Genomic DNA, 19,233 nt, shown 5'->3' on the forward strand with positions numbered 1-19,233 from the left:
TAGCAGATTCTTCGTTAGTGCAAGGAGAGAAATGAATAGAGCTAATTTATTAAGAATCTTTTCAAATAATTGGAAATCCAGTTAAAAACGGGATTGCAGGAATTAAAATTAACTAACACTTAGGTATTGAAAGGTTTTCTGATAAACTTACAGTAAATTTCGAATAAATTATCACCATGTCGGAACACGTGAACACAAATTCGAATATTTTCGCACTCCGTCATGATACGTTTTCAAGCCAGATGCACTTGCATTCCTGCAATCCCGTTTTTAACCGGATTACCAATAATTTGAAAAGATTTTTAATAAAAAGCAATACCTACTATTTTTTCTCCGAGTTCGAGCTGTTGAATCTATTCCGTATAAGTCCGAGAGTTGAAGTCCCCTCTCGTGTCTCCAGCTCATTTTGGTGTAAAATCGCATGAGTTTAGAATGAACTACCAACACTCAACTTTCTTCACAAACTAAACCGGGCATCTTCAAGACCCGCATTAGCAAATCGTCCATAAAGCCCCTTCGTTAATCTGCCTTACAACGTCACCACCAAACAGTACAGACTGGGAATCAATTATTGTAAAGTGTCACATAAAAATAAACAAAACACATTACAAGTTTTGAATTTTCTGTCATAAATTTCATCAGTAAAACGCCCACTGATGTAGTAAAATTGATTGAAGCAGTTAGATGGTATCAGATGGCGATAGTCCCGGTGGCAGATACCGGTAGCAAGATATAAAATTCATATTACGCTTTTGAAGGACCCCTCATTCTAAAACAAACAGCGGAGATAAGATAACGTGTACATTCCCCTTGATTAAAAACCTAAATCAGTTATTCGGTTAATTAGAACGACAAAAGGCCACTAAATAATAAAATCTAATTCAGATTTTATGATTTTTTCATTCAATTTTACTATTCAAATCATTTGTCGAAGTACCTTGTAGATAATTAATCGTTTTCACGCTCCAATGTCTAATGGTACGTATTCATTTGCGAACTTAAACGCGAACCGAGCCACGAATTAAGAGAAAAGAACGAAGCAACTGCAAGCGGCGTTTCGCGCCATTTGAGGTTGTTTCGTCCCTTTCCCATAAGTTGAGGTTCAGTTCGATAGTTCGGCTCGCGTATTTATACGTACATAAGGACTATTTTCCAACTACAGACGTACAGTGCAGATTATTAGACTCAAACGAAAAATTCGCATGTTTTTCATTTTAAGCGGTAATTTTTACATCTGTTTTATAATTTACTCATCGAATTGAGGGGTGGGAAACCTGCGGATAGGATTTAATAGTATAAAAATAATACTTTCAGAACGCGAGAACAGTTTTCTTTCACTGTGTTTCAGATACATTTTTAAGACTGAAACTCAGAGAAAGGTATAACATAGCTGACAGGTACTTACGAATGCACCTACGTTACTAGAAAGCGGATTATACGCAAACAAATAGGCGATCCAACATCCCTTTTTAATTTAATTTTAATTTCTTATTATTTTACTAATAAGGAATTAAATATGTAATTATAAATTATGAGTGTAATCTTGGGTGGTAAACAGGCATACGTTGAAGTTATATGTAGGTACGTCATTTTATTACTAAACGTGGTAAGTAGGCGCACATTGAAAAAATATGTAGGTACATGACTTTATGTTTTTATTTATTATTAACGTGGTAAGTTGGCGCACATTGAAGTAATATGTAGGTACGTGATTTTTCATTTTTTTCATTGAGAACCAAAGAAGTTAAAAGCAAAACGTTTTAGTAGCTGCTAATATTAACAATATAATATAGGTAGCTATATTTTATTCAATAATATTTGCTAACCTAATATATTAATGCATTCTTATCGCAAATGCAAGCATTATCCTGTGAAAGCATGTTTGTATTGCACTTGACAATTGACTCGGAAAAGAGTCGCTATTAAAATATTATTTTGCAGGAAATACAATCGCAGGTCGTATTTATAATGTAGGTAAGCGTTTCTAGAAATTAAATAAATGCAATTTTTATAAACGAAATAATTAGTGATATAAAAAAATATAAAGGAAATCAAATTTTTATAAGTTTTTTTGATTTATTGTTGTGACAGCTGTTTCAGCGTTCAAGGCCATTTTCAAACTGTGGAAAGGCCACGTTGAGAAGACTTATTTATGTGATTCTATTTCAATTTCAATTTTGATGAGGTCTTAAATAATTTATTACCGGAGAGATCGATTTAATGAGAAAGTAATTGTTACAATATATTATCCATTCTGTGGGGTACTTTGAAATCTGTTTTCCCCACATTAAATAGTAACGTTTTCTTATTTGTTGTGACTGCTATTAGCAATTTAAATGTGTTGTATTGTTTAGATCAATTACTTTCTCAGTAAATCGAACTTTCGGATACGATACGATTGTACCACCCCAGCCAGAAGCACTCCTATCCCGGTGGGACCGGTACTCCAGGGGGCACTGATTTATTAGGAATTAGAACATGTGTTCTGAAGTTGGAGTTTAAGCCCCAGCATACCCAATTTCTACCGATGTATAGTAACAAGTTTCTCGTTAACTCTTTAAGTTCTTAAGTTCCGAAAAAATATATGTTATTTTGAAGATAATATCAATAATTTTTTTATGCCGAAACGTTAACTATATGAAATTCCCTTGATAGAAAACAATCGCAAAGTAAGCAAAATAAAATTATTAAAAACACTTATTGTTCCGTTATTTAAAATGTTACAGGCATGAAAACTTCACAGTGTATCTTTAAGTGCAACTACAGCATTTTTCGAGAGATTTTTGCTCTATTTTCACCATTTTCGCTTAATTATTATCGTATTTAATATTAGCGCACTCCCTCCAACATTTGTATTTACATATCTCCCTTTCAAACCATCTTTGAACGCTTTCTACGGGGCCTTAATCGACCGGTATACAAGGCAACCTAAAAAGCCATTTTTAGAATTTAGGTTGGGCAGGAATAAAGGAATTGATTGAGCGCTGGTTTTTCTCTTACCGATTCTTTTTTGAATCCCACTTCGTGTTTCCCGCTTTTCGCTTCTGTAATTTTATTGCTTGTTCTGATCTTTTCTTACGTATACTTGGTCTTGGCTCTTTGTGGCTTTCTCTCGTCTAATTCAGTATATCCTAGTCTCTGCCTGTATCCTATTGCTTCCAGTAGCCTCTTCATATTGGTTCCCATTTTTTCTATGGATATTTGTAATCGTTTTACTTTTCTACTAAATTCTGAAACGTAAAATCATTGTCATAGGTCATATTTTTAGGCGGAAATTAGTAAAATGTTTGCCTTTTCCGCACGAAATTCAATGTAAAAACAGTATAATGTTAAACTTGTCTGCTAGAACTCATTAAATTAACTTTGCCAGCGAAGGCCCTGTCCGGTAGATACCCCTATTCATTAGCTTCCCATGTTCCAAATACCTCAAACACACGCGCGGGACGTATGAAAACTTTCAATGAGAAATTAATAGGACAACGCTCGAAGGAACAGTTAATGTTTACAATGATATTTAACTTTTAGAGGTTATGTACTGAAGCACAATATGGAAGCATTCTTGGAAAGTAGCTACTTGTCTAATCGATGTCGTATTACGTTTTGGAGAGCGCCTAATTTCCTCTTACTTTGGGTGACGTTAGTTACACTTTTTTAAATGCCGAAATTCTTTTTATAATACTTTAAGTGGACTGTATTGTGTCTAGAAGTCGAAAATTGTACATCGGAAACATTATTTTGTTTCCATGAAATCGGTACGAACCGCACTTCTAGAGATGTTCTGTTCAGTGCATTCAACCTTATCAGGTAGGACTAGTAAAGTAAGTTAGGTAAGATAAGGTTCAACAGGATAAGGGATGGTAAGGTGAGATTCGTCAAGATTAAAAAGTTAGGCTAGGATAGGTAATATTTTGCTTAAGAATAATAGAAGTTTATTTACTTATTTATAATTAACGGCACAAGTGCAATTTACATACATCTAAATAAGGAAGTTGGGTAAAAATATTTTTACTTTTGAAAAATATGCTAATGTAGACCAAAAAACACCGATTCTGAAACAGCATTCTAACAACACAACTCAAATGACGGCGCGACCGCGACTAAAATCTCGTACTCCTAAAATTAAGGTTTTTGTAAAAATGAATAAGTAGAATCTCATTTCAAATTTCCGTAAGAGCGATGATTTAACCCCGCTGGTGAGTACACCTCAACGTTTTAGCCTGTGAGCTACGTAGGTATAAGCATAATACCGTGTGAGCCAAATTCTAACGTAAAAAAATATTTTTTGTATGAAATATTAATATTAAAAAAATAACCTTATTTATTTAGATGGTTTACATTGATAATAAATAATGGAATTCCTTAATGAAGAATAAAGAAAATCTCGGTCGTTTTGGCGGGCTTAGTAAAATTCAAGTTTAGATATTTTTTTTCAAACTATGAAAACGAATCTAGAAAAATAACAAAAAAACTCGTATTTAAATTTGATTGTGGACAGTAAATATTAAAAAATTGACTCAAATCCCTTATTGTGCTTAACAAGTGCCGTTTACATGCATAAATCTAATATGAGAGTTATTGACGCTCATGGTACAACATAGGAAGAAGAAATCAAAGATAAATTCAAAGATTATTTAAGTAAATAAGACAAAAGAAAAGGGAATACATACTAGTACAAAGTTAATGACAGAAATTAAGAATAAACAAAAACAAAAAAAATTATCACCTTGTTAAAATATGCAAAAAATGTGTTCAAATGTATAATTAGTACAGCTTTATACTTAAATAAAGACATATTTAAAACATGAGTTAACATAGAATAAGAATTACTAATGGTGTGTAATGTATTCAAAACAGAACTGTAGCTTGAAACCGTAGTATAATTGTCACAATAATACATCCTAGGAAACCTTGATCTAATGGTAAAGTACAAAATCATCGACCAAAAAAGAAAATATGGTGTCTTGTACACTAAAAATATAAATTTTCCGGAAGATAACAAAATTTTCATAAACGAACAATTAACACAACTAAATAAACACCTCATGTTTCTGGCGAAATCCTCAAGACTCGGCTACAAATTCATCTGGGTGAAAACGGTAACGTTATGATGAGAAAAGATGAAACAGCTCCAATCATCCATATAAGGCAGCTGAATGACATTCCTTCAGAATAAAGGACCATCTAACCGCATTGCATGTGAAAATTACTTATATCTATCAAAATGTCTGATGAAAATTTTTTGTATGAAAATTACATTTGTAAAAACACAAGTGAACTAAATAATCACTTTAAGGACGTTAACTTTTCAATTCTTAATATGAATATTAGAAGCTTAAGAAGGCACTTTGATGAGCTTTGTATTCTTCTCGATAGTCTTGATTTTTCTCCTAGTATTGTCATTTTAACAGAAACGCAAATGAAAGAAGTAATTCCCTATAACTTGCGAGGATATGTAACTATTTCATCCGAATGTAAACATACTGGTCACGATGGAATCACTTTATTTATAAAAAATTGTCTTAAAAAACCTGCCTTCGAAATTCTAGACTTTAAAACAGCTAACGCAATTAAATTAACATTTACCCATAGTAATTGCACTTATTTGCTATTAGCTATCTATAGATCACCTTCCTTAACCTTTCCCTTACTGTCCTAAAAAAATACATGCGTTACGGTGCTGTGTAGTCAATACACATCTTAAAATAAGCGATTTAAAATCGGAAAAATATGAATATTTATAGCCAATCGCTTATGTTTATTATATTTTATTTCAAAAGTGATAATAATTGTAATTTAATAGCTGAAAACATGAAAAAACCATCGGCAGATGCTAAAAAAACGTGCGAGGAGTGCTTATCTAATGACGGTCCGTGACCGAATGGCGGCTGATTCTGCTGATGGGCGCTGGACTACACGCATACAGCTTTGCGTGTTTACGCTGCCAGTCTTGCAGGGGTTTCAAACTTAATTTTTTTTTTTTAAATGAAATAAACAAATTTGTAAAAAGAAATATTATATTGAGAAACTAAACATTAAAAATTCCACATGCATTATATTTAAATATAACAGCAAAATTAAAGTAAGAACAAAACAATACAGCGAAATTAAAAATAATAAAAAAATTAAACCAAATATATTAAATTGTTAATCTAAATTGCATCGCAATTGTGGCAGGAAATATATTTTTTTTCTTTTCTGTGGCTTGTGCATACAGATTTTTGACAAATATGACAAACTATGGTGCTTCTTTTTTTTGTGTTGTATGGGCAAAATCTGCAAGTTTTTGACGGTGCTCGGGACACTAGTACATTTCTTGAATCACTCGTAATATCATTCGTAACAGCAGTTGCCGGTGGTGTTTCTTGATAATATGACAAAACTGTCTCGAAAGCATCTTGTTGTTGTTTGTGAAATTTGACCGTGCTGTTTTTTCTTTTCATTACATTGGGCTTAGCCAACTCTAAACCTAGCTGTCTTATGAATAATTTCCTTTTACTTCTATTATTTTTTTTCCACTCCGGATACTTTTGAATCCATAATAAATATGTGTTCAGTGCAGCAATATCTAACATTTCCATGAACAAACGAAACGGCCATCTTCTTGTCGACCTTACACACGAATACTCGGAGGTCATTTTGTCCCCTGTGTCAACGGCACCCTTGGTTTTATTATAATGTAAAATTATATCCGGTTTTTTTGTATCGGTTTGGCTTATTTCATTTCCAAGGAATTGAGTTGACAGCAGCAAAACTGCTTTATTTTGCTGAGGCACATATGACACAAGTGTTTTATTTGATGTAAAACCAAACTGGCTACTATACAATGGCCTTTCTTTTGATGGCAAAAACTCTTTAGGGATTTCCCTCTTATTTTTGCGAAGAGTGCCAGTTATGGTCAGATTTTTAGATAGAAGATTGTCCGCCAGTGGTACTGACGTAAAAAAATTATCTGTGGTTATGCCTCTATTGGTGCCATATTGAGGTTCCACCAATTCCATAACGACACGATTGCCTTGATTTATTTCTCTTTTATTATTTATCATACCGCTGTATATTTGCATGTTACATATATATGCGGTTTTAGCATCTGCAGCGATCCATATTTTGATGCCATACCTGGCTGGCTTTGACTTCATATATACCCGAAATGGACATTTACCTCTAAACGCCGCCAAACGCTCATCCACGGTTATATCAAGCGATGGAGAGTAATTTGATTTACATGCATCTACCAATTTACTGAAAATCGACTTAATTGGCTCTAGCTTGTCTGAAGAAGCTTCAAATCTCTCTCGTCTTGTATCTCTATTATCAAAACGGATCTGACTATAAATATTTATGAACCTGTCTCGAGACATAGCTGCCGTGAAAAACGGCTGACAAAATGGACTTTCACTTGTCCACAACTCATTCAAACTTAGTTTTCGGGTGCGATTTCTGCCAGAAGCAAGCATTATACCGATGAAAGCATATAATTCATCTTCGGATAATTGCTCAATCATATTCCCGGGTAAACGCCTCAATTGACGATTCGTTTCTTGGCATATTTCTGTCACCATATCTGCGCTTATAAATAAAGAAAACATTTCTCTTATTGTGTTAGCTAATAAACTACCATTTTTCAGGCCGGAAGTTTCATTGACAATATTGCATTGCCGACGTCTCGATGATGATGGTGGTAATACACTCCATTCGAATCCATGTTTTGAAACCAGTATTTCTCCCTCGTCTTCATTTTCACTAGTCGATTCCGAGTCCGATTCTTCTAAATGTTCAACCAAATCTTCAGTATCTGATATGTCATTGTTCATTTCAAACTCAATATCACTATCATAATCAAGTTCTTACGCTATCTCTTCTTCTGTTAAATTTCTGTCAGTCATTATTCTTCCTGAAAATGGAAGGGTTTTTGTAAATAATGTAAAACGCAGTATTGCTTAGCTGAATATTATAACAAATAAGAAAAAAATGTAACATTTCAAATAAATATTCAAAAATAAATCTTAGATCAATGATTAAATGACGAAAGCGCACGGATAAATAGTTACGTAATACACACTTTTCAATACTATAATATAAGGTAATAGTATAACACAGTATTCGGAAATTAATGAAAAAGTACTTACCAAAAATTATTAATTTAATTATCGAACGGAAATAATGATTCACTTTAGTACCCCTGCACAAGTTGGTCACGAGTGGTAGCTACACAATGCGGCCGTAGGTATCGATGGTCTAAATAGAACTGGGGACAAGTGGATTTCTCATGTGCCCGTATAGCGAAGTAAAGCGGGACATCAATAGCGTGTCATTTCCTCTCACACTCTTCGCGTAGCAATGGCACACGGTTGATTGTATTGGTGTATTTGTTCCCGATTTCTTACAAAAATCTCTGATTTTTAATTGAATTTGAAAACTATGTTAAATATTATTTTTTAATTCAGTGCATAAATGTATAACGGAGGAATACCTAAAATCTGAACCCAGAATTTATTATATTTATAGAGTTATTAAAGATATTAGAAGCAATGTGTAGTAAATACACACCACAGATGAGGAAAGGTTAAATGAATCTCTATTCAATAATGAACTTAATTCACTTACAAAAATGACTAACAGAAATAACTTTAACTTTGCAATATTAACTGGTGATATTAATATAAACATAAATGAAAACAACAAAAGAACAAAATGTATAAATGAATACTTAGATTGTTTGTCACATGCAGGATATCAATCATACATAAACTCACCAACAAGAGAAAATCTAAATAATTCCACGACTCTAGATCACATATTTATCAAAACACAAAAACACGTTATAACTAAATCTTCAACTCTAAAAACAAACATTACTGACCACTACCCAACATTCTACGGACACAACATCTTAACCACAAATTCAAAAGTATACTCTAACACTGTTGAAATAAATGAAATTAATTACATCACATTAAACAATTTACTTCATTCAGAAAAATGGGACAACATACTATCAATAGCTAACCCAAATTCAGCATTAGAATTATTTTATAAAACTCTAGAAGCTTATATTTCGAAGAGTACAAATAAAATTGTCATCGCTAAGAGAAATTATAAAAAAATTAAGCCTTGGATCACTGTAGGACTAATAGTCTCTATTAAACAAAGAGATAAATTATACAAAGAGATGTTAAATTATCAAAAAACCTGTCAAAATAAAATAACACAAGAATTATACCTTTCATGAAAACGAAATATTTAATGTATAGAAATTCACTAAATAGGTTAATAAGAAATTGCAAAAAGAAGTATTATTGTGAACAAATTGATAGTGCAAAAAATGATACCAAAAAAACGTGGAATATTATTAACGAAATCACGAACAAAAAAAAGTATCAACCGATGTCAATGAGATTATAATAAATGAAAATATTATAACTGACAAATCGGCCATTGCAGAAAACTTTAACAACTTTTTTACAAATGTAGTGGTCAAGTACTTGAATCTAGTCAAATTGATAATACAATACCCGTAGACTCATCTTTACACTTAGACTCAACTAACGATTCAATTAACTCCTTAGAATATTTTTCACCCATCACAACAGATGAAATTGATAAACACATTGACGGTCTAAAATCAACAAATTCTACAGGAATTGATGGTTTATCAGGTAACACACTAAAAAAAATAAAACATTACATTTTAACTCCATTGCTACATATTTTTAATATATCCTTAAAAGAGGGAAATTTTCCCGAACTATTAAAAACCTCTATCATAATACCAATCCACAAATCGGGAGAAACGCACATATTCGACAACTACAGACCCATTTCCTTGGTCTCAAACCTCTCAAAAATATTTGAAAAATGTATCAAAAATAGAATAATGAATTACCTAGAACAAAACAAATTTCTTTCCCAAAATCAATATGGCTTCAGAACAAAACTAAGCACTGAAGATGCAATATTCGATCTGACTAAAAAATTATACACATCTGTTGATCAAAATAAAAAGAGTTTAGCTATATTTCTAGACTTAAGAAAAGCTGAAACGGTGAATCACAATCTACTTATAAAAAAAATGAATCAAATAGGTTTAAAAAATGATACACTAAAAATTCTTACTAGCTATCTCAAAGACAGAAAACAAAAAACAAAAATAGGGGATTTTTATAGTACTGAAACAGGAATAAAAAATGGAGTACCACAGGGAACTGTGCTTGGCCCAATTCTCTTTCTAATATACATAAACGATTTATGATGTTATAATCCCTGGTAAAATTGTATCTTACGCTGATGATACAGTAATAATAGTGAATGGAAAATCCTGGCCTGAAACTTTTTTGAAGGCAACAAAATGTATTACATATGTCTCACCATGGCTAAAAATTAATAGGCTCTTCTTAAACTATAATAAAACATTTTACCTAACCTTTTCTAAAAATAGTGAAAATACACCCCCCAATAACCTTAAAATTCGAATACATAACGTTAACTGTAATCAAGAAATATGCTCATCTTGCTTTGAACTCGGAAAAGTTGAAAAGATTAAATATTTAGGTATTGTTATTGATACAAAATTAAATTGGCAGTCACAAATTAATAATACCGTCTGTAAATTAAGATATCTTACATACACATTTTACAGACTAAAAGAAGTGCTCAATGTTGAAAAACTGAAAATTATTTATTTTTCTTTGGTGCAATCTTCACTCATATACGGAATAATAGGATGCGGCGGTGCGCTTCATGCACATAATATCAAACCTTTACAAATAATTCAAAATTATATCATCAAAGTTATGTATAGTCGGAAAAGAACATTTTCAACAGATGAGTTATACAAAGAATCTAAAATATTCTGTCTCCGTAAACTATTTATTTTGCAACTATGAAATACATCTTTAAAAACAAAAATAAATTCGAACATTAGAAATAATAATGTATTTTATACCCCCCAAACGAACACAAAACAAATGCAAACACACTGCAGTTTTATTGGACCTCGTACTTTCAATCTTTTACCGAAAAATATTCAAGTGATTACTAAACTTCCTCAATATTTAAAAGAATTAAAATTATGGCTTTTCGATACAGCAGTTGAAACTTTTTTTATTTAATTTGTATCAATTTATGTTTCTCATAAAATATTCACCATATATTACACTAAACACTTATAACTTCACTATACACTATTATAAACACTTTTTATACAAACCGCTTAGACAAAATGTAATCTTGTTTTTATTATAATTATTGTTTATTTCTAGGTACAATAAAATAATAACTTAAATATATTACCCACGCACAGGCTGCGCCTTAGTGGGTTCCCATTATTCGTATTGATTTATATAATATTGTATGTAATTAATGTAAAAATTGGGAAAAATAAAGGAATTAAAAAAAAAAAAAAATGGTAGAACATGAATGTGAATCAACAGTCAGTCGGTCAACTGATTATTTACAGTTTTGTATAATATTTAAAGATTTTTAAAAATTCGTCTATCTCTGAACCATCAATTAATTTTTAATTTTCAAGGGATAGGAAGTTAGGAAGGAATTTTTAATGGAGAATTCAAATGTTTGACCATGTTTTCTTTTTATGTGAATTGATTGAGCAGTGATCGTAACATGTATTCGATAAATTTAAAATTATCATTGTCGACTTAGCACTTGCGGTTTGCGGTTGGCATTTTCGACGTTATTATCAAATAACAGCATATAATCTTAGCGAAAAACAATAAGAACTAGTTTTTTTTAATTATCACCACCGAGTCTGATAAGCTAAGCATGAGTTCATTCTTCATACTGATAATCTGATCGAGCACATGGAGATATCTATAACCTCGGCCATTTTTCATTAATTTTGTAAATATAACATTATTCACAGTGGCATTTTACGTGTTACCTACATACTTTGCGACTTTAAACGAATATATTTCACTTATTTATTATTATTATTAAGGACGCTTTATAAATTTTTTTTTTCTTATATTCTTTCAGTCTAATAATTTTTTCAGTCTAAACATAAGAGAAGTTCGGCCTTACGTACTTCGTGAACATAAGATAAGTTCGGCCTTACGTACTTCGTGAACATAAAATAAGTTCGGCCTTACGTACTTCGTGAACATAAGATAAATTCAGGTTTACGTATTTCGTGTACAAATAGTGTAATCAATCTTAACTGCAAAACAGAAAAGCTATGTTCTGAATTATCAAAAACTCACAAACGAAAAATGTTTTGTCAAAATTTGCATTTCATCATCATCCTTTTCTATTTGATGTTTCTATGTCAAGGCATCTATTTTCAGCTCGCAATCGTAATATCTATCAAAAATTAAGAAACACCCTATTCTTTGCTCTATGTAAAACACAATTAAAACAATTATTCCATAAGAAAAATCAGTGTTGAAACATTATGATGAAAAACACAATCATATACTGATAGTTAAATATTATTAATTCAAAATGAAGTAGGTCCAAGTACCATCCTTCAGGCTTCTGCCTCATTTAGCGATTTCACCCTTTTAATTGTGTTGACATTTGTGGTTAATGGATTGGGAAAAAGCGGACGGGGGGGAGGTATGCGCGATGTGGGTTAGCTGTCAATACACATTAATTTACCCCGACTGCACTGCCTGTCTCGGTCCGGCTGGCAACACTTTCGGCAATTAATTACTACTGACTTTGCACCATTAAAGCGTAGCGCTTCAATTAACTGTTTCGGTGTCGGGCATTGTACTTAAGTCTCCTGGGGGGCGGTTTGTCCTGGACACCAAAAAAATATTTGTTCATATGAAGCAGATACTTTGTGATGTGACATTATAATTTAAAATAAAACAAAAATTTAAACACTTATTTGTATACCTACATAATGCCGACCGTAGCTTAATCATCGCATTATTATGCATATATGACGCTACGATTGTAGCGAAACCCGGTCGGCATTAAGTACAAAAAATAAAAGTGATGTTATTTTTTTTTTAATAATCTAATAATCGTGTAATGAACGAAAACATTGGATGCGAAAAACTAGGTAGGTAAAAATGTTCTACTAAACATTGAATGTAATCATGTCATTAGTGAGAAAGTTCTGGACATGAAACCTTAATGAAAATTAATAATACTACCAATCAAATCTCTTTTCATCATTATTGTTAAGGAATGGAAGCGGAAAAGTAAGTAGATTCTTCAACAAGAACTACATAATGAATCTAACCAGACGCCAATGAGAAAGTTTGACTCTGAAAACTAGATTGGTTCTACAACTATTAACTAAAGGTTGAACGTATCTACATCACGGATACAAAGGGTTCGCAAAACCAGCAACTTTGTTAATTAACTTTATGTTAGTTGTTTTGGTAGTTTTATTTATGTTATATGCATAGGTAATTGTACAAAAGCGTTCAGATTATTGTTGGAAAATACTCTTGGTTGATGTAAAATTCTGTAAACATTTACAATTTGGTAGGCGTGAATGGGTACCGCCGCCCTGGGAACCATTTATTGGATGACCAACACCTCTGCCACAGGTCACCACAAGTGGTTCGCTACGTTTGGTGACTTAGCAGGGGTGCCCGGGTTCATGGGTTAAGGTTTTCTCGGGTCTTGGTGGCGGGTGCGTCGACCCACCTTCTGCGTGGCGGGCCGGTTGGGAGATGCTGGTTAAGGGAGACCCTTAACAACCGGTTACCGCTATCCGGGCCGCTCGATAGTACAGGGGCCCGACCCTCAGGCTCACGACTAAGGGTGGGCTGCCCCATCAGCGAGTGAAAAAACCCCGCCACTGCTGTTGTGCCGGTTCGTGACCGGAGGGGACCCAGCAGCAGCGTTTGTGGCGCATTGGATGCCCTCTCCAGCCGGACTCTCCCAGCCCAAACGCTCATCACTCCTGGACAGCCTGAACCCCAGATTCCTACCCACCCCTCATACCTTTCCTTTCCAGACCTTCCTTTCACCTCATACCCTTACAAAAAAAAAAAACCTAAAATCATGAATTTACAAAATAAATTCAACATCAATACAGCGGCGAGTAGCAGGCGTCCCCGGTGCGGGCCAAAACCAAAACTAAATTTTACCAACATTCGCGGCCTGCACACAAATTTTGTCCCAACATCCCAACCTTCTTTTCCTATCCGAAACTCAGATAGCCGAGCCGCCAGACTCCTCCTATCTGGACTGCCCGGGCTTTACCCTCGCAAGCAAGTTCCGACTAAAAGGAGGAGTCTGCCTCTATAGTCGAACTGACGTCAACTGTTTCAGAGCAATTGGTTCAGGAGCCTAAAAGGGTTCCTGATGTCCAGACTCACCGCTCCAATCTGTTAGACCTATTCTTAACTACTGTGCCACACGGTTATAAGATTGACGTCACAGCGCCTCTGGGATCATCCGACCACTGCCTAGTGACGACATCAATCCCCGTTAACCTCAGACCAACCAATGAGAGGCTGAGGAGAAAAGTGTGGCACTAAAGGTCAGCAGATTGGTTCGGTATGCGGGCCCATTTCAACGCTTTTCCGTGGTCAGCTGTTTGTTTTCGGACTTCGGACCCTTCAATATGTGCCCAGGAGATTGGTGAAGTCATCAAATCGGCGATGGATGGCTTCATACAATCGACTACTAAAGAAACTGGTGTGGGCTCAAAGCCGTGGTTCAGTCGACAATGCTCCGAAGCAGTTCGACGAAAAAACGCGGCTTACCGAGCCTACAACACATCTCAAACGCCCGAAAGCAGATCAGCATACAACAAATAGGCAAAGGAATGCAAGAGAATCATTAATAGGTCAAAATTCGAACACGACCTGCAGATCAGCAAAAAGCTGGCTGCCTGCCCGCATGGCAGCAGAGCATTCTGGTCGCTTGCGGGCTCAATAGTTCGAAATTTTTGCAAACCCAGTTTTCCACCTCTTACCAGACCTGACGGCTCACTAGCAAACACCGCCACCGAAAAGGCTAACCTGTTAGGGAAAATTTTTGCGGAAAACTCGACTCTCGACGACGGAGGTGCTGTTCCGCCGTCGATTCCTCACTGCGGCTTCTACATGAAAAAGCTGAGGATCCGGCATCGGGATGTACGTCACGTCATACGGGGGCTCGATGTTAACAAAGCTAGTGGACCTAATGAAATACCTGCCCTGGTATTGCAGAGGTGTGCTGCGGAAATAGTTCCAGTTTTGACAAAGCTCTTCAAAATGTCCCTGAAGTGTGGCACTGTGCCCTCTGGTTGGAAAAAAGCGGTTATTCACCTTATTCCCAAGAAAGTTGACCGCTCTAACCCGGCCAACTACCACCCCATAGCGATCACATCAGTTCTGTCCAAAGTGATGGAACCTGTGATCAACGACAAACTGCTCACATACCTCGAGAAGAACAAAATTATCAACGACCGTCAATACGGATTCCGGCGGAACCGCTCGTGCGGTGATCTTCTCGCGTATGTGACGCATGTTTGGAGGCGGTGCCTGGAACGTCACGGTGAGACCCAAACGGTCGCACTAGACATATCCAAGGCCTTTGACCGGGTCTGGCACCGAGGACTTGTCAACAAATTGCCTTCTTACGGACTTCCCGCAAGCCTGTGTACGTGTATTGCTGACTTTTTAAGGGAAAGGTCGATTCAGGCGGTTTCTGACGGTTTCACCACTTCCTTGCACTCCATAAATGCTGGCGTCCCACAGGGATCGGTTCTGTCTCCGACTTTGTTTTTGTTGCACATCAATGACCTTTTGACATGTGCACCGATTCATTGTTACGCGGATGACAGTACAGTTCATGATAGCTTTTTGTTTGACAAGCCCCCAAAGGGCACACAAACTCCAACGGCTCGGAGGGCTTTGAAGCAGAGAATGGACGGTTATCTCGAGAGTATTTCCTCCTGGGGTAAAAATAATCTCGTCGAATTTAATGTTTCAAAGACCCAATCCTGTCTGATTACGTCTAAAACGGATCCAAATGATAATCTAGTCTCCTTCAATGGAAGCAATCTTCCGAACAGGCCTTCCATTGATATGCTTGGTATAACTATTAGTGACCAGCTCAGGTACGGGGGCTCCATCGAAGCCAGAGTAAAGTTGGCCTCTCAGAAGCTGGGCGTACTGTACAGGACCCGCAGATACTTTAATAGTACACAACTGCTGACCCTGTACAAATCGCAAGTGCGCCCTACTGTCGAATTTGGCAGCCATCTCTGGTCCGGAGCCCCTAAATACCTGAAAAAAACCCTTGACCCTGTGCAAAAACGGGCGGTCCGTTTGATAGATTCCCCAATCTTAACAAACGGACTGCAATCTTTAGAGCACAGGCGTCAGGTAGGTATGCTGTCCTTGTTCTATCGGTATTACAATGGAAGATGCTCTGAGGAACTAGCGTCATTGATCCCTTCGGCACCGGTGCGTAGTCGGGATACACGCCAAACGCGCGCTCAACATTTGTACACAGTTGATATTTGTCACATGAGAACGGGTCGCTTCTACGATTCGTTCTTAAGTTCAACAGCTCGGCTGTGGAACGAACTGCCGGCCTCTGTGTTTCCTCCCTCCTACAACATGGGACTCTTCAAGACCCATGTTCACTCCTTCCTCTCCACAAAAAGACCCTCCACACAGCATCCCCAAAGATGACATAGGCCCTGAGGGAAATTATTTTCTTCAGGGCCTCCTGTGTGGAGATAAAATAAAAAATAAAAAAAATGAAAAATCGCCATAACGTTCCATTTCAATATTTCTATTATTATCATAATTATTTCCTGATGTATCAACAATTATATTAGGACTGAGTGATTAAGATACTCGATTAAACCTAGATTGCGTGCAGTTGGCAATACTTTCCAAGAAATTATAGATGTATTCAACTACACTCTATGATAACATATGTCAGTAATTAATAACAATTAGGGTTAGCATACTTTCGGAAAATTTTACTTTTGATTACTGTTCCACTGAATTATTATGTAAGTATATGTATACTATCACATGTTTCTAAATTTTTTTGGCTTTTCCTTTGGTACGAATCCTTTTCGTTCGATGAGTAAAATTACTTACAATATTAAATTAGCGGACTTATAAACAGAAATTGCTACTTTCTTCTACTGAGTTATGAGCTAAGAAAGTTTTTATTGAATATTTATATCCAACAACAACGATAATTTATAACGGCCTGACAACGAAGAATCAAATAAGTTAATTTAAGAAAAAACTGTAATGATAATGATACTGATTTAGGAAATGAAATAAAAAGAATTTGGCATTCTCAGACTATAAAAATATTACCATTCGTTATTTCGGCTACTGGCATTATACCTAGCTCTCTAATTAAAAATTTAGGCGTATTAGATCTATCAAAAAATTTATATATAAAGATGCAAAAGTCGGTCATTTTGAATACATGTAGGATAACAAAAGATTTTTTAAATATTTATGTTGAGGGATCAGTAGGATTTATAGGCCCTGTTAGAAGTTCTACCGAGCCGAACCCTCTGATATGAAAATATCTGGAGACGGTGAATTTTTTTTCCCATTTGATATCTGGTGATTTGACATGTTGTTGTTCTTGTATTGTTTTGTATTTATTTTACTTATATAATGCACTTACATAGTGTTGATTGACTAGCTGATCATTTGTGGAAAAGTGAGTGGAAGGGTTAAGTTTTTCCTTTGGGGAAGACTTAACCCGGACAACTAAATCGGAAGTTTAAAAATAAAAAAAAAAAATGATGTAAAGAGAATGTAGAGTGATTGTTATGTTGAGATGTTATGTACTATTGTTACACTGAGTAAAATTATTATTGTTATGTGTGTTAATATTTTGTAGCTTATATTTAGTTGTGAAAAGATTCCGTTAACTATTATTTAAGGAGGTGTTTGAGTATGTAATAATCTCACAAGAATTCAATTTAGATCAAGGGTGGCCAACCCGCGACCCGCTGGGTGTCTACTTGTGGCCCGCGGAGCATATGCACACATGTTTTCTTTTAGGGTGCATTGAGGCGAAGCTTAATGCCAAATCACTATTTTGATTAATCTTTATAACGAATTGGTGAAATGAATACCAAAAATTATGCTTTAGATAAATTGAAAGTTTTTCTATCGCTTCGCTGAAGTAGAATAAAAATAAATTACTCAATTAAAAATATAAATCCATACTACTAAAAAAAATATTTTTTCAATAGAAATGTATGAACGCGTAAAGGAAACAACTTATAAAAAATACAGTATTAAAACCAAGATTATCTGTGACAGTTTCACTTTTAACTTTTTTGCTTTCTTATAAAATTATTTACAAAATAAATAAAAACCAGTTTTTTGCTTGAAATCGAACGTTTCTAGACTCATTTTGTCAAGCGATTTCAATTCCCATTACCAACGATATAAGATATACCAAGAATATACACATTTTCGGCTTGTAGATTCCTAAAAAACATTCCAACGTACGTAGTTCGTATCATATCTCATATATGGAAGTATCTTAGTACATTGATTGAAAATCGAGCATCCAAGTTCATATTTTATGCTCTGGCATTGAATGAAAGCACAGACCTAACAGATTTTTATCAAGGGTGTTGATATCCATTTTAACAAAATAGAAAAATTAGCGGCACTGTGTCCTCTTAAGGACACTACACGCTCACGAGATTTGTTAGGAGCTTTTACATCGACATTGAATCGTTTTTCGTTACATCTCAACAACCTATCGGGTTTAACAACAGATGGTGCTCCAGGAAAGGTTAGGAAACACGAAGGTTTAGTAAAATTGATTGAAAATGAGGCCTGCAAAGTTGATAATACTTCGATGCTAAATTTTCATTTCATTATGCATCAGGAGAATTTATGTTCCATGTTCCTTAAAATGGATCATGTCATGAAGGTGGTCATCAAAACAGTGAACTTTATTAAGTCGAAGGGTCAACCCCTCCACCGTCAGTTCCAAGAGTTCACAATATGTTGTAGATATGTTACATTTAATGGAGAAGTAAGATGGCTGACCCTTGCCAAAATGTTGAAAATAGTGTTTGATTTGAAGCAAGAAATACAATAATTCTTCGCAAGAAAGTTAAGAAGTTAATTTAAAGACCAGAATTTAAAGACAATGAGTGGGTTAGTGATTTTGCATTTCCGGTCGATATGGTTAGCCACCTAAATGCTGTTAATACTCGTCTACAGGGAAAGATCAACTAATTCATAACATGTATGATCTTATTTCTGCATTCCAAATGAAACTTGGGCTTTGGGAACAATAGTTAAGGACAAA

General features: G+C 34.9%; 1 protein-coding gene and 1 pseudogene across 2 annotated transcripts in view; one reads left to right on the forward strand and one right to left on the reverse strand.

The window, feature by feature from the left end:
• LOC149426300 (dual 3',5'-cyclic-AMP and -GMP phosphodiesterase 11-like) overlaps positions 1-19,233 on the forward strand; it is a 488,751-nt gene that overhangs the window by 47,001 nt on the left and 422,517 nt on the right. The gene's annotated exons all lie outside the window — the stretch shown is intronic.
• On the reverse strand, positions 3,076-7,883 carry LOC149426301 (uncharacterized; annotated as a pseudogene).

The sequence above is a fragment of the Hesperophylax consimilis genome, chromosome 1 (genome assembly GCF_061612785.1).
Source record: "Hesperophylax consimilis isolate HC1 chromosome 1, BYU_Hcon_1.0, whole genome shotgun sequence".
NCBI lineage: Eukaryota > Metazoa > Arthropoda > Insecta > Trichoptera > Limnephilidae > Hesperophylax > Hesperophylax consimilis.